Here is a 15,587-nt window from a genome sequence, read left to right as displayed (position 1 = left end):
TTATATATCTTATATATCTCCTATATATCTCCTATATATCTCTTATATATCTCCTATATATCTCTTATGTATCTCTTATATATATCTCTTATATATCTCTTATGTATCTCTTATATATCTCTTATATATCTCTTATATCTTATATATCTCTTGTATATCTCTTATATATCTCCTATATCTCTTATATATCTCTTATATATCTCTTATATATCTCTATATATCTCTTATGTATCTCTTATATATATATCTTATATATCTCTATATCTCTTATATATCTCTTATATATCTCTTATATATCTCTTATCTCTTATATATCTCTTATATATCTCTTATATATCTCTTATCTCCTATATATCTCTTATATATCTCTTATGTATCTCTTATATATCTCTTATATATCTCTTATATATCTCTTATATATCTCTTATATATCTCTTATATATCTCTTATATATCTCTTATATCTCTTATATATCTCTTATTTATCTCTTATTTATCTCTTATATATCTCTTATATATCTCTTATATATCTCTTATATATCTCTTATATATCTCTTATCTCTTATATATCTCTTATGTATCTCTTATGTATCTCTTATGTATCTCTTATATATCTCTTATGTATCTCTTATATATCTCTTATATATCTCTTATATATCTCCTATATCGCTTATATATCTCTTATGTATCTCTTATGTATCTCTTATGTATCTCTTATGTATCTCTTATGTATCTCCTATGTATCTCCTGTATCTCTCCTGTATCTCTCCTGTATCTCTTATGTATCTCCTATGTATCTCCTATATCTCTCCTATATCTCTCCTATATCTCTCCTATATCTCTCCTATATCTCTCATATATCTCTTATATATCTCTTATCTCTTATATATCTCTTATATAAGAGATATAGGAGATATATAAGAGATATATAAGAGATATATAAGAGAAAAGAGATATATAAGAGATATATAAGAGATATATAAGAGATATATAAGAGATATATAAGAGATATAGGAGATATATAAGAGATATATATCTCTTATATATCTCTTATATATCTCTTATATATCTCTTATGTATCTCTTATGTATCTCTTATGTATCTCTTATGTATCTCTTATGTATCTCTTATGTATCTCTTATGTATCTCTTATGTATCTCTTATGTATCTCTTATGTATCTCTTATGTATCTCTTATGTATCTCTTATATATCTCCTATATCGCTTATATATCTCTTATATATCTCTTATATATCTCTTATATATCTCTTATATATCTCTATCTCTTATATATCTTATATATCTCCTATATATCTCCTATATATCTCTTATATATCTCCTATATATCTCTTATGTATCTCTTATATATATCTCTTATATATCTCTTATGTATCTCTTATATATCTCTTATATATCTCTTATATCTTATATATCTCTTATATATCTCTTATATATCTCTATATATCTCTTATGTATCTCTTATATATATCTCTTATATATATCTTATATATCTCTATATCTCTTATATATCTCCTATATTTCTAATGTATCTCTTATATATCTCTTATATATCTCTTATATATCTCTTATATATCTCTTATATATCTCATATCTCTTATATATCTCTTATATATCTCTTATATATCTCTTATATATCTCTTATATATCTCTTATCTCCTATATATCTCTTATATATCTCTTATATATCTCTTATATATCTCTTATATATCTCTTATGGCTTATATATCTCTTATGTATCTCTTATATATCTCTTATATATCTCTTATCTCTTATATATCTCTTATATATCTCTTATATATCTCTTATATATCTCTTATCTCTTATATATCTCTTATATGTCTCTTATATATCTCTTATCTCCTATATATCTCTTATATATCTCTTATCTCTTATATATCTCTTATCTCTTATATATCTCTTATTTATCTCTTATATATCTCTTATTTATCTCTTATATATCTCTTATATATCTCTTATATATCTCTTATATATCTCTTATATATCTCTTATATATCTCTTATGTATCTCTTATATATCTCTTATATATCTCTTATATATCTCTTATCTCTTATATATCTCTTATGTATCTCTTATGTATCTCTTATGTATCTCTTATATATCTCTTATGTATCTCTTATATATCTCTTATATATCTCTTATATATCTCTTATATATCTCCTATATCGCTTATATATCTCTTATATATCTCTTATATATCTCTTATATATCTCCTATATCTCTTATATATCTCTTATATATCTCTTATGTATCTCTTATGTATCTCTTATGTATCTCTTATATATCTCTTATGTATCTCTTATATATCTCTTATATATCTCTTATATATCTCCTATATCGCTTATATATCTCTTATATATCTCTTATATATCTCTTATATATCTCTTATATATCTCTTATATATCTCCTATATCTCTTATATATCTCTTATATATCTCTTATGTATCTCTTATGTATCTCTTATGTATCTCTTATGTATCTCTTATGTATCTCTTATATATCTCTTATGTATCTCTTATATATCTCTTATATATCTCTTATATATCGCTTATATATCTCTTATATATCTCTTATATATCTCTTATATATCTCTATATCTCTTATATATCTCTTATGTATATCTTATATATCTTTTTTATATCTCTTATATATCTCTTATATATCTCTTATGTATCTCTTATATATCTCCTATATCTCTTATATATCTCTTATATATCTCTTATGTATCTTTTTTATATCTCTTATATATCTCTTATATATCTCTTATATATCTCTTATATATCTTTTTTGTATCTCTTATATATCTCCTATATCTCTCCTATATCTCTCATATATCTCTCATATATCTCTCATATATCTCTTATGTATCTCTTATGTATCTCTTATGTATCTCTTATGTATCTCTTATGTATCTCTTATATATCTCTTATATATCTCCTATATCTCTCCTATATCTCTCCTATATCTCTCCTGTATCTCTCCTGTATCTCTCATGTATCTCTCATGTATCTCTTATATATCTCTTATATATCTCTTATATATCTCTTATATATCTCTTATATATATATATATATATATATATATATATATCTTATATATCTCTTATATATCTCTTATATATCTCTTATCTCTTATATATCTCTTATATATCTCTTATGTATCTCTTATATATCTCTTATATATCTTTTTTATATCTCTTATGTATCTCTTATGTATCTCTTATGTATCTCTTATATATCTCTTATATATCTCTTATGTATCTCTTATACATCTCTTATGTATCTCTTATATATCTCTTATATATCTCTTATGTATCTCTTATCTCTTATGTATCTCTTATGTATCTCTTATCTCTTATATATCTCTTATGTATCTCTTATCTCTTATGTATCTCTTATGTATCTCTTATGTATCTCTTATGTATCTCTTATGTATCTCTCCTGTATCTCTCCTGTATCTCTCCTGTATCTCTCCTGTATCTCTCCTGTATCTCTCCTGTATCTCTCCTGTATCTCTCCTGTATCTCTCCTGTATCTCTCCTATATCTCTCCTATATCTCTCCTATATCTCTTATATATCTCTTATCTCTTATATATCTCTTATGTATCTCTTATATATCTCTTATGTATCTCTTATATATCTCTTATATATCTCCTATATCTCTCCTATATCTCTCATATATCTCTCATATATCTCTCATATATCTCTTATGTATCTCTTATGTATCTCTTATGTATCTCTTATATATCTCTTATATATCTCTTATATATCTCCTATATCGCTTATATATCTCTTATATATCTCTTATATATCTCTTATATATCTCTATATCTCTTATATATCTCTTATGTATCTCTTATATATCTTTTTTATACCTCTTATATATCTCTTATATATCTCTTATGTATCTCTTATATATCTCCTATATCTCTTATATATCTCTTATATATCTCTTATTTATCTCTTATATATCTCTTATATATCTCTTATGTATCTTTTTTATATCTCTTATATATCTCTTATATATCTCTTATATATCTCTTATATCTCTTATATATCTCTTATCTCTTATATATCTCTTATCTCTTATATATCTCTTATTTATCTCTTATATATCTCTTATATATCTCTTATATATCTCTTATATATCTCTTATATATCTCTTATATATCTCTTATATATCTCTTATATATCTCTTATGTATCTCTTATGTATCTCTTATGTATCTCTTATGTATCTCTTATGTATCTCTTATATATCTCTTATGTATCTCTTATGTATCTCTTATATATCTCTTATATATCGCTTATATATCTCTTATATATCTCTTATATATCTCTTATATATCTCCTATATCTCTTATATATCTCTTATATATCTCTTATATATCTCTTATATATCTCTTATATATCTCTTATATATCTCTTATGTATCTCTTATGTATCTCTTATGTATCTCTTATGTATCTCTTATGTATCTCTTATGTATCTCTTATATATCTCTTATGTATCTCTTATGTATCTCTTATGTATCTCTTATGTATCTCTTATATATCTCTTATATATCTCTTATATATCTCCTATATCGCTTATATATCTCTTATATATCTCTTATATATCTCTTATATATCTCTATATCTCTTATATATCTCTTATGTATCTCTTATATATCTTTTTTATATCTCTTATATATCTCTTATATATCTCTTATGTATCTCTTATATATCTCCTATATCTCTTATATATCTCTTATATATCTCTTATGTATCTCTTATGTATCTTTTTTATATCTCTTATATATCTCTTATATATCTCTTATATATCTCTTATATATCTTTTTTGTATCTCTTATGTATCTCTTATGTATCTCTTATATATCTCTTATATATCTCCTATATCTCTCCTATATCTCTCCTGTATCTCTCATGTATCTCTCATGTATCTCTTATGTATCTCTTATGTATCTCTTATATATCTCTTATATATCTCTTATATATCTCTTATATATCTTTTTTATATCTCTTATATATCTCTTATGTATCTCTTATGTATCTCTTATATATCTCTTATGTATCTCTTATGTATCTCTTATATATCTCTTATATATCTCTTATGTATCTCTTATATATCTCTTATATATCTCTTATGTATCTCTTATGTATCTCTTATGTATCTCTTATGTATCTCTTATGTATCTCTTATGTATCTCTTATGTATCTCTCATGTATCTCTCATGTATCTCTCATGTATCTCTCATGTATCTCTCATGTATCTCTCATGTATCTCTCATGTATCTCTCATGTATCTCTCATGTATCTCTCATGTATCTCTCATGTATCTCTCCTGTATCTCTCCTGTATCTCTCCTGTATCTCTCCTGTATCTCTCCTGTATCTCTCCTGTATCTCTCCTGTATCTCTCCTGTATCTCTCCTGTATCTCTCCTGTATCTCTCCTGTATCTCTCATGTATCTCTTATGTATCTCTTATGTATCTCTTATGTATCTCTTATGTATCTCCTATGTATCTCCTATGTATCTCCTATGTCTCTCCTATATCTCTCCTATATCTCTTATATATCTCTTATCTCTTATATATCTCTTATATAAGAGATATAGGAGATATATAAGAGATATATAAGAGATATATAAGAGATAAGAGATATATAAGAGATATATAAGAGATATATAAGAGATATATAAGAGATATAGGAGATATATAAGAGATATATATCTCTTATATATCTCTTATATATCTCTTATATATCTCTTATGTATCTCTTATGTATCTCTTATGTATCTCTTATGTATCTCTTATGTATCTCTTATGTATCTCTTATGTATCTCTTATATATCTCTTATGTATCTCTTATATATCTCTTATATATCTCTTATATATCTCCTATATCGCTTATATATCTCTTATATATCTCTTATATATCTCTTATATATCTCTATATCTCTTATATATCTCTTATATATCTCTATCTCTTATATATCTTATATATCTCCTATATATCTCCTATATATCTCTTATATATCTCCTATATATCTCTTATGTATCTCTTATATATATCTCTTATATATCTCTTATGTATCTCTTATATATCTCTTATATATCTCTTATATCTTATATATCTCTTGTATATCTCTTATATATCTCCTATATCTCTTATATATCTCTTATATATCTCTATATATCTCTTATGTATCTCTTATATATATCTCTTATATATATCTTATATATCTCTATATCTCTTATATATCTCTTATATATCTCCTATATTTCTAATGTATCTCTTATATATCTCTTATATATCTCTTATATATCTCTTATATATCTCTTATCTCCTATATATCTCTTATATATCTCTTATATATCTCTTATATATCTCTTATATATCTCTTATATATCTCTTATCTCCTATATATCTCTTATATATCTCTTATATATCTCTTATATATCTCTTATATATCTCTTATGGCTTATATATCTCTTATATATCTCTTATATATCTCTTATATATCTCTTATATATCTCTTATATATCTCTTATCTCCTATATATCTCTTATATATCTCTTATATATCTCTTATATATCTCTTATATATCTCTTATATATCTCTTATCTCTTATATATCTCTTATATATCTCTTATATATCTCTTATATATCTCTTATCTCTTATATATCTCTTATATATCTCTTATATATCTCTTATCTCCTATATATCTCTTATGTATCTCTTATATATCTCTTATATATCTCTTATATATCTCTTATATATCTCTTATATATCTCTTATATATCTCTTATATATCTCTTATATATCTCTTATATATCTCTTATATCTCTTATATATCTCTTATCTCTTATATATCTCTTATTTATCTCTTATATATCTCTTATTTATCTCTTATATATCTCTTATATATCTCTTATATATCTCTTATATATCTCTTATATATCTCTTATGTATCTCTTATATATCTCTTATATATCTCTTATATATCTCTTATCTCTTATATATCTCTTATGTATCTCTTATGTATCTCTTAAGTATCTCTTATATATCTCTTATGTATCTCTTATATATCTCTTATATATCTCTTATATATCTCCTATATCGCTTATATATCTCTTATATATCTCTTATATATCTCTTATATATCTCTTATGTATCTCTTATATATCTTTTTTATATCTCTTATGTATCTCTTATATATCTCTTATGTATCTTTTTTATATCTCTTATATATCTCTTATATATCTCTTATATATCTCTTATATATCTCTTATATATCTTTTTTGTATCTCTTATATATCTCCTATATCTCTCCTATATCTCTCCTATATCTCTCATATATCTCTCATGTATCTCTTATGTATCTCTTATGTATCTCTTATGTATCTCTTATGTATCTCTTATGTATCTCTTATGTATCTCTTATGTATCTCTTATATATCTCTTATATATCTCTTATGTATCTCTTATATATATCTTATATATCTCTTATGTATCTCTTATCTCTTATGTATCTCTTATGTATCTCTTATCTCTTATATATCTCTTATGTATCTCTTATCTCTTATGTATCTCTTATGTATCTCTTATGTATCTCTCATGTATCTCTCCTGTATCTCTCCTGTATCTCTCCTGTATCTCTCCTGTATCTCTCCTGTATCTCTCCTGTATCTCTCCTGTATCTCTCCTGTATCTCTCCTGTATCTCTCCTGTATCTCCTATGTATCTCTCATGTATCTCCTATATCTCTCCTATATCTCTCCTATATCTCTCATATAAGAGATATATAAGAGATAAGAGATATATAAGAGATATAGGAGAGATAAGAGATATACAGTCGGGCAAAAAAGTATTTAGTCAGCCACCAATTGTGCAAGTTCTCCCACTTAAAAAGATGAGAGAGGCCTGTAATTTTCATCATAGGTATACCTCAACTATGAGAGACAAAATGAGGAAAAAAAATCCAGAAAATGACATTGTCTGATTTTTAAAGAATTTATTTGCAAATTATGGTGGAAAATAAGTATTTGGTCAAGAACAAAAGTTCATCTCAGTACTTTGTTATATACCCTTTGTTGGCAATGACAGAGGTCAAACGTTTTCTGTAAGTCTTCACACGGTTTTCACAAACTGTTGCTGGTATTTTGGCCCATTCCTCCATGCAGATCTCCTCTAGAGCAGTGATGTTTTGGGGCTGTCGCTGGGCAACACGGACTTTCAACTCCCTCCAAAGATTTTCTATGGGGTTGAGATCTGGAGACTGGCTCGGCCACTCCAGGACCTTGAAATGCTTCTTACGAAGCCACTCCTTTGTTACCCGGGCAGTGTGTTTGGGATCGTTGTCATGCTGAAAGACCCAGCCACGTTTCATCTTCAATGCCCTTGCTGATGGAAGGAGGTTTTCACTCAAAATCTGACGATACATGGCCCCATTCATTCTTTCCTTTACACGGAGCAGTCGTCCTGTTCCCTTTGCAGAAAAACAGCCCCAAAGCATGATGTTTCCACCCCCATGCTTTACAGTAGGTATGGTGTTCTTTGGATGCAACTCAGCATTCTTTCTCCTCCAAACACGACGAGTAGAGTTGTTACCAAAAAGTTCTATTTTGGTTTCATCTGACCATATGACATTCTCCCAATCCTCTTCTGGATCATCCAAATGCTCTCTAGCAAACTTCAGACGGGCCTGCACATGTACTGCCTTTAGCAGGGGGACACGTCTGGCACTGCAGGATTTGAGTCCCTGGCGGCGTAGTGTGTTACTGATGGTAGCCTTTGTTACTTTGGTCCCAGCTCTCAGCAGGTCATTCACTAGGTCCCCCCGTGTGGTTCTGGGATTTTTGATCACCGTTCTTGTGATCATTTTGACCCCACGGGGTGAGATCTTGCGGGGAGCCCCAGATCGAGGGAGACTATCAGTGGTCTTGTATGCCTTCCATTTCCTAATAATTGCTCCCACAGTTGATTTCTTCACACCAAGCTGCTTACCTATTGCAGATTCAGTCTTCCCAGCCTGGTGCAGGTCTACAATTTTGTTTCTGGTGTCCTTTGACAGCTCTTTGCTCTTGGCCATAGTGGAGTTTGGAGTGTGACTGTTTGAAGTGTTGGACAGGTGTCTTTTATATAGATAAAGAGTTCAAACAGGTGTCATTAATACAGGTAACGAGTGGAGGACAGAGGAGCCTCTTACAGAAGAAGTTACAGGTCTGTGAGAGCAAGAAATCTTGCTTGTTTGTTTTTGACCAAATACTTATTTTCCACCATAATTTGCAAATAAATTCTTTAAAAATCAGACAATGTCATTTTCTGGATTTTTTTTCCTCATTTTGTCTCTCATAGTTGAGGTATACCTATGATGAAAATTACAGGCCTCTCTCATCTTTTTAAGTGGGAGAACTTGCACAATTGGTGGCTGACTAAATACTTTTTTGATTAGACACTGGATTTTTATTTGTCAGAAAAGAGAAATCTGGCAAAAAAAGAAAGAAAAACGCTTTGTGGGCGCACTCTTTTGAAATAATTTAATTAAATAATTAATACATAACTTTTATTTTAGACTTATTTTAAAATAGGGTGGCACAGGGGGTTAAATAAGATTGAGAAGGTTAAGATGTAGTGTGATCCTTGTACTCGTATAGTTCAAGGAAAATTCGCAGATTAATCACACCTTTAATATATCATTGAAGCACTGTTTTTATCAAGGTACAATTACCAATGATAGTAGGCAGTGAAATGATTAGGTTCTCCTCTCATATGTTATGATCAATGCTTAATAGCAATAACGTACCTGAATGGTAATGTGGGGGGAGAAAAAGTTACACAGCCTCAAAAAATGGTAAATAAATTGTATATATTTTAATAAAGAACACTCACTCCAGCAGTCATGATTTCAGGTATTTTATTTGATATCAGATACGGCGGCCCTTATCCCTAATCGTGATATTGCCACACCGGGGCTTCCCCGGGAGTCTCCCACCTAGGTACTGACCTGGCCCTCCACTGCTTGGCTTCCAAGTTCGGAGGGGGTTTGGGCAGACCAGTGGGGTATGGTGGCAAATCTTAGGGTTCGGTATCCAATCAAATGTAGCCTGTGAGGCTGCAAGAGGGGATCACTTCACCGTGCGCAACAGATAATTGGCAAAATATGTAATGGGATGCTACAATTCTCCTAGGTATGTTAGTTGGGTGGAGGGGAGAGAAAAGGGGGGGGGGGGGGGGAGGAAAAGGGGGCACAGAAATTGGATGGTCGGAAAAGACCTTGATATTGGTTAATCTGTCTGCTGGTAGCAGATGTTTAAAGTTTTCTTTGATGCAGGTTTTAGTACATTCCTATGCGATAATTGCACAAATGAAAAGGATTTATCCTTGAATGAGAAAAACCAATGTGGTAGCTGCATCAGTGTTACACACCATATAATTTTTGTAGCAGTAATTGCACTGTTGGAGATAGTTGCATAATAGAGTTTTCTTTGATGCAAGGTTTAGTGCATTCCCATGCGGTGATTGCCCCAATGAAAAAAGTTATCCTTAAATAAGGAAAATCCCATGTGGTAATTGCGTCAGTGCCACACACCATACAATTGTTGTAGCAATAATTGCACCGTTTAGGGTAATTGCATGATGTAGATGACCAATTGAGCAATAAGGTTTTCCAAATATGATCAAATACTTTGTTGCGGTATTTATAGTATTTAGCAGTGACTGCACTTTTTGGGATAAATACACAGTACAGGTGGACAATTGAACAGTGGGTTTGCCACAAAATAAAAGTAATCAGATACTTAGTTGCGGTATTGAGAGATCAAATTCTCGGTAAATTGTAGCATTTAAAATGACATATATTGGCATGTAGTCTGAGGGTAAATAAACGAGTGAGACGCGCACCCCGCTGCTGTGAGCGGTGGGGGAGCGTCTCCCTAACCTGTAGCCGCTGCCTGTGTTAGCGGCTGGTGTCGGCGGGGTTGATGTCCCGTGTTGGTAGTCGCGTGCTGAAGTGCGAGCCGCTGACCGCTGGATGTCTGAGCGGGAGACGAGACGCTGATGCCGTCGGAGTGATTTGGCTGCGCCGGACCTCGCTGGTGAGGGGGCGACAGCGCGTGGGAGCCGGAGGCTACCGCCGATGTCTTTAGGTGATGGCCAGAGGAGTGGGGAGGCTGGAACTGACAGTGGACACGTGTTTCGCCTAACGGGCTTCTTCCTGCAGTGCCATAAATACTTTTTTGCCCGACTGTATAAGAGATATATAAGAGATACATAAGAGATACATAAGAGATATATAAGAGATATATAAGAGATATATAAGAGATATAGGAGATAAGAGATATATATCTCTTATATATCTCTTATATATCTCTTATATATCTCTTATATATCTCTTATATATCTCTTATCTCCTATATATCTCCTATATATCTCTTATATATCTCTTATATATCTCTTATATATCTCTTATATATCTCTTATATATCTCTTATATATCTCTTATATATCTCTTATATATCTCTTATATATCTCCTATATCGCTTATATATCTCTTATATATCTCTTATATATCTCTATATCTCTTATATATCTCTTATATATCTCTATCTCTTATATATCTTATATATCTCCTATATATCTCCTATATATCTCTTATATATCTACTATATATCTCTTATGTATCTCTTATATATATCTCTTATATATCTCTTATGTATCTCTTATATATCTCTTATATCTTATATATCTCTTGTATATCTCTTATATATCTCCTATATCTCTTATATATCTCTTATATATCTCTATATATCTCTTATGTATCTCTTATGTATCTCTTATATATCTCTATATCTCTTATATATCTCTTATGTATCTCTTATATATCTCTTATGTATCTCTTATATATCTCTTATATATCTCTTATATATCTCTTATATATCTCTTATATATCTCTTATATATCTCTATATATCTCTTATATATCTCTAATATATCTCTTATATATCTCTTATATATCTCTTATATATCTCTTATATATCTCTATATCTCTTATATATCTCTTATATATCTCTTATCTCTTATATATCTCTTATATATCTCTTATATATCTCTTATGTATCTCTTATGTATCTCTTATGTATCTCTTATGTATCTCTTATGTATCTCTTATGTATCTCTTATATATCTCTTATATATCTCTTATATATCTCTTATATATCTCTTATGTATCTCTTATGTATCTCTTATGTATCTCTTATGTATCTCTTATATATCTCTTATATATCTCCTATATATCTACTATATATCTCTTATATATCTCTTATATATCTCCTATATCGCTTATATATCTCTTATGTATCTCTTATGTATCTCTTATGTATCTCTTATGTATCTCTTATGTATCTCCTGTATCTCTCCTGTATCTCTCCTGTATCTCTCCTGTATCTCCTATGTATCTCCTATATCTCTCCTATATCTCTCCTATATCTCTCCTATATCTCTCCTATATCTCTCCTATATCTCTCCTATATCTCTCCTATATCTCTCCTATATCTTTCCTATATCTCTTATATATCTCTTATATATCTCTTATATATCTCTTATCTCTTATATATCTCTTATATAAGAGATATAGGAGATATATAAGAGATATATAAGAGATATATAAGAGATAAGAGATATATAAGAGATATATAAGAGATATATAAGAGATATATAAGAGATATATAAGAGATATAGGAGATATATAAGAGATATATATCTCTTATATATCTCTTATATATCTCTTATATATCTCTTATCTCTTATATATCTCTTATGTATCTCTTATGTATCTCTTATGTATCTCTTATGTATCTCTTATATATCTCTTATGTATCTCTTATATATCTCTTATATATCTCCTATATCGCTTATATATCTCTTATATATCTCTTATATATCTCTTATATATCTCTTATATATCTCTTATATATCTCTATATCTCTTATATATCTCTTATATATCTCTATCTCTTATATATCTTATATATCTCCTATATATCTCCTATATATCTCTTATATATCTCCTATATATCTCTTATGTATCTCTTATATATCTCTTATATCTTATATATCTCTTATGTATCTCTTATGTATCTCTTATGTATCTCTTATATATCTCTTATATATCTCTTATATATCTCTTATATATCTCTTATATATCTCTTATATATCTCTTATATATCTCTTATATATCTCCTATATCGCTTATGTATCTCTTATGTATCTCTTATGTATCTCCTGTATCTCTCCTGTATCTCTCCTGTATCTCTTATGTATCTCTTATGTATCTCTTATGTATCTCCTATGTATCTCCTATATCTCTCCTATATCTCTCCTATATCTCTCCTATATCTCTCCTATATCTCTCCTATATCTCTTATCTCTTATATATCTCTTATATAAGAGATATAGGAGATATATAAGAGATATATAAGAGATAAGAGATATATAAGAGATATATAAGAGATATATAAGAAATATATAAGAGATATATAAGAGATATATAAGAGATATAGGAGATATATAAGAGATATATATCTCTTATATATCTCTTATATATCTCTTATATATCTCTTATGTATCTCTTATGTATCTCTTATGTATCTCTTATGTATCTCTTATATATCTCTTATATATCTCTTATATATCTCCTATATCGCTTATATATCTCTTATATATCTCTTATATATCTCTTATATATCTCTTATATATCTCTTATATATCTCTATCTCTTATATATCTTATATATCTCCTATATATCTCCTATATATCTCTTATATATCTCCTATATATCTCTTATGTATCTCTTATATATATCTCTTATATATCTCTTATGTATCTCTTATATATCTCTTATATATCTCTTATATCTTATATATCTCTTGTATATCTCTTATATATCTCCTATATCTCTTATATATCTCTTATATATCTCTTATATATCTCTATATATCTCTTATGTATCTCTTATATATATCTCTTATATATCTCTTATATATCTCCTATATTTCTAATGTATCTCTTATATATCTCTTATATATCTCTTATATATCTCTTATATATCTCTTATATATCTCTTATATATCTCTTATCTCCTATATATCTCTTATATATCTCTTATATATCTCTTATCTCCTATATATCTCTTATATATCTCTTATATATCTCTTATATATCTCTTATATATCTCTTATATATCTCTTATATATCTCTTATATATCTCTTATATATCTCTTATCTCCTATATATCTCTTATATATCTCTTATATATCTCTTATGGCTTATGTATCTCTTATATATCTCTTATATATCTCTTATATATCTCTTATATATCTCTTATATATCTCTTATATATCTCTTATATATCTCTTATATATCTCTTATATATCTCTTATCTCCTATATATCTCTTATATATCTCTTATATATCTCTTATGGCTTATATATCTATCTCTTATATATCTCTTATATATCTCTTATCTCTTATATATCTCTTATATATCTCTTATGTATCTCTTATATATCTCTTATGTATCTCTTATGTATCTCTTATATATCTCTTATCTCTTATATATCTCTTATCTCTTATATATCTCTTATCTCTTATATATCTCTTATTTATCTCTTATATATCTCTTATTTATCTCTTATATATCTCTTATATATCTCTTATATATCTCTTATATATCTCTTATATATCTCTTATATATCTCTTATATATCTCTTATATATCTCTTATATATCTCTTATCTCTTATATATATCTTATGTATCTCTTATGTATCTCTTATGTATCTCTTATATATCTCTTATGTATCTCTTATATATCTCTTATATATCTCTTATATATCTCTTATATATCTCCTATATCGCTTATATATCTCTTATATATCTCTTATATATCTCTTATGTATCTCTTATGTATCTTTTTTATATCTCTTATATATCTCTAATATATCTCTTATGTATCTCTTATATATCTCCTATATCTCTTATATATCTCTTATATATCTCTTATATATCTTTTTTGTATCTCTTATATATCTCCTATATCTCTCCTATATCTCTCATGTATCTCTTATATATCTCTTATATATCTCTTATATATCTCTTATATATCTCTTATATATCTCTTATGTATCTCTTATATATCTCTTATATATCTCTTATATATCTCTTATATATCTCTTATATATCTCTTATGTATCTCTTATGTATCTCTTATATATCTCTTATGTATCTCTTATCTCTTATGTATCTCTTATGTATCTCTTATCTCTTATATATCTCTTATCTCTTATATATCTCTTATGTATCTCTTATCTCTCCTGTATCTCTCCTGTATCTCTCCTGTATCTCTCCTATATCTCTCCTATATCTCTCCTATATCTCTCCTATATCTCTCCTATATCTCTCCTATATCTCTTATCTCTTATATATCTCTTATATATCTCTTATATATCTCTTATATATCTCTTATATATCTCTTATGTATCTCTTATGTGTCTC

The 15,587-nt window shown here is 27.8% G+C and overlaps 1 pseudogene; it reads right to left on the bottom strand.

The window, feature by feature from the left end:
• Window positions 1-9,996: 9,996 nt before the first annotated feature.
• On the bottom strand, window positions 9,997-10,115 carry LOC146050875 (5S ribosomal RNA; annotated as a pseudogene).
• Window positions 10,116-15,587: the final 5,472 nt, after the last annotated feature.

This window comes from Crinia signifera, chromosome 12 (assembly GCF_055691185.1).
Source record: "Crinia signifera chromosome 12, ASM5569118v1, whole genome shotgun sequence".
Lineage (NCBI taxonomy): Eukaryota > Metazoa > Chordata > Amphibia > Anura > Myobatrachidae > Crinia > Crinia signifera.
The sequence above is the reverse complement of the archived record's forward strand: the minus strand, read 5'-3'. Positions and strand labels throughout refer to the sequence as shown.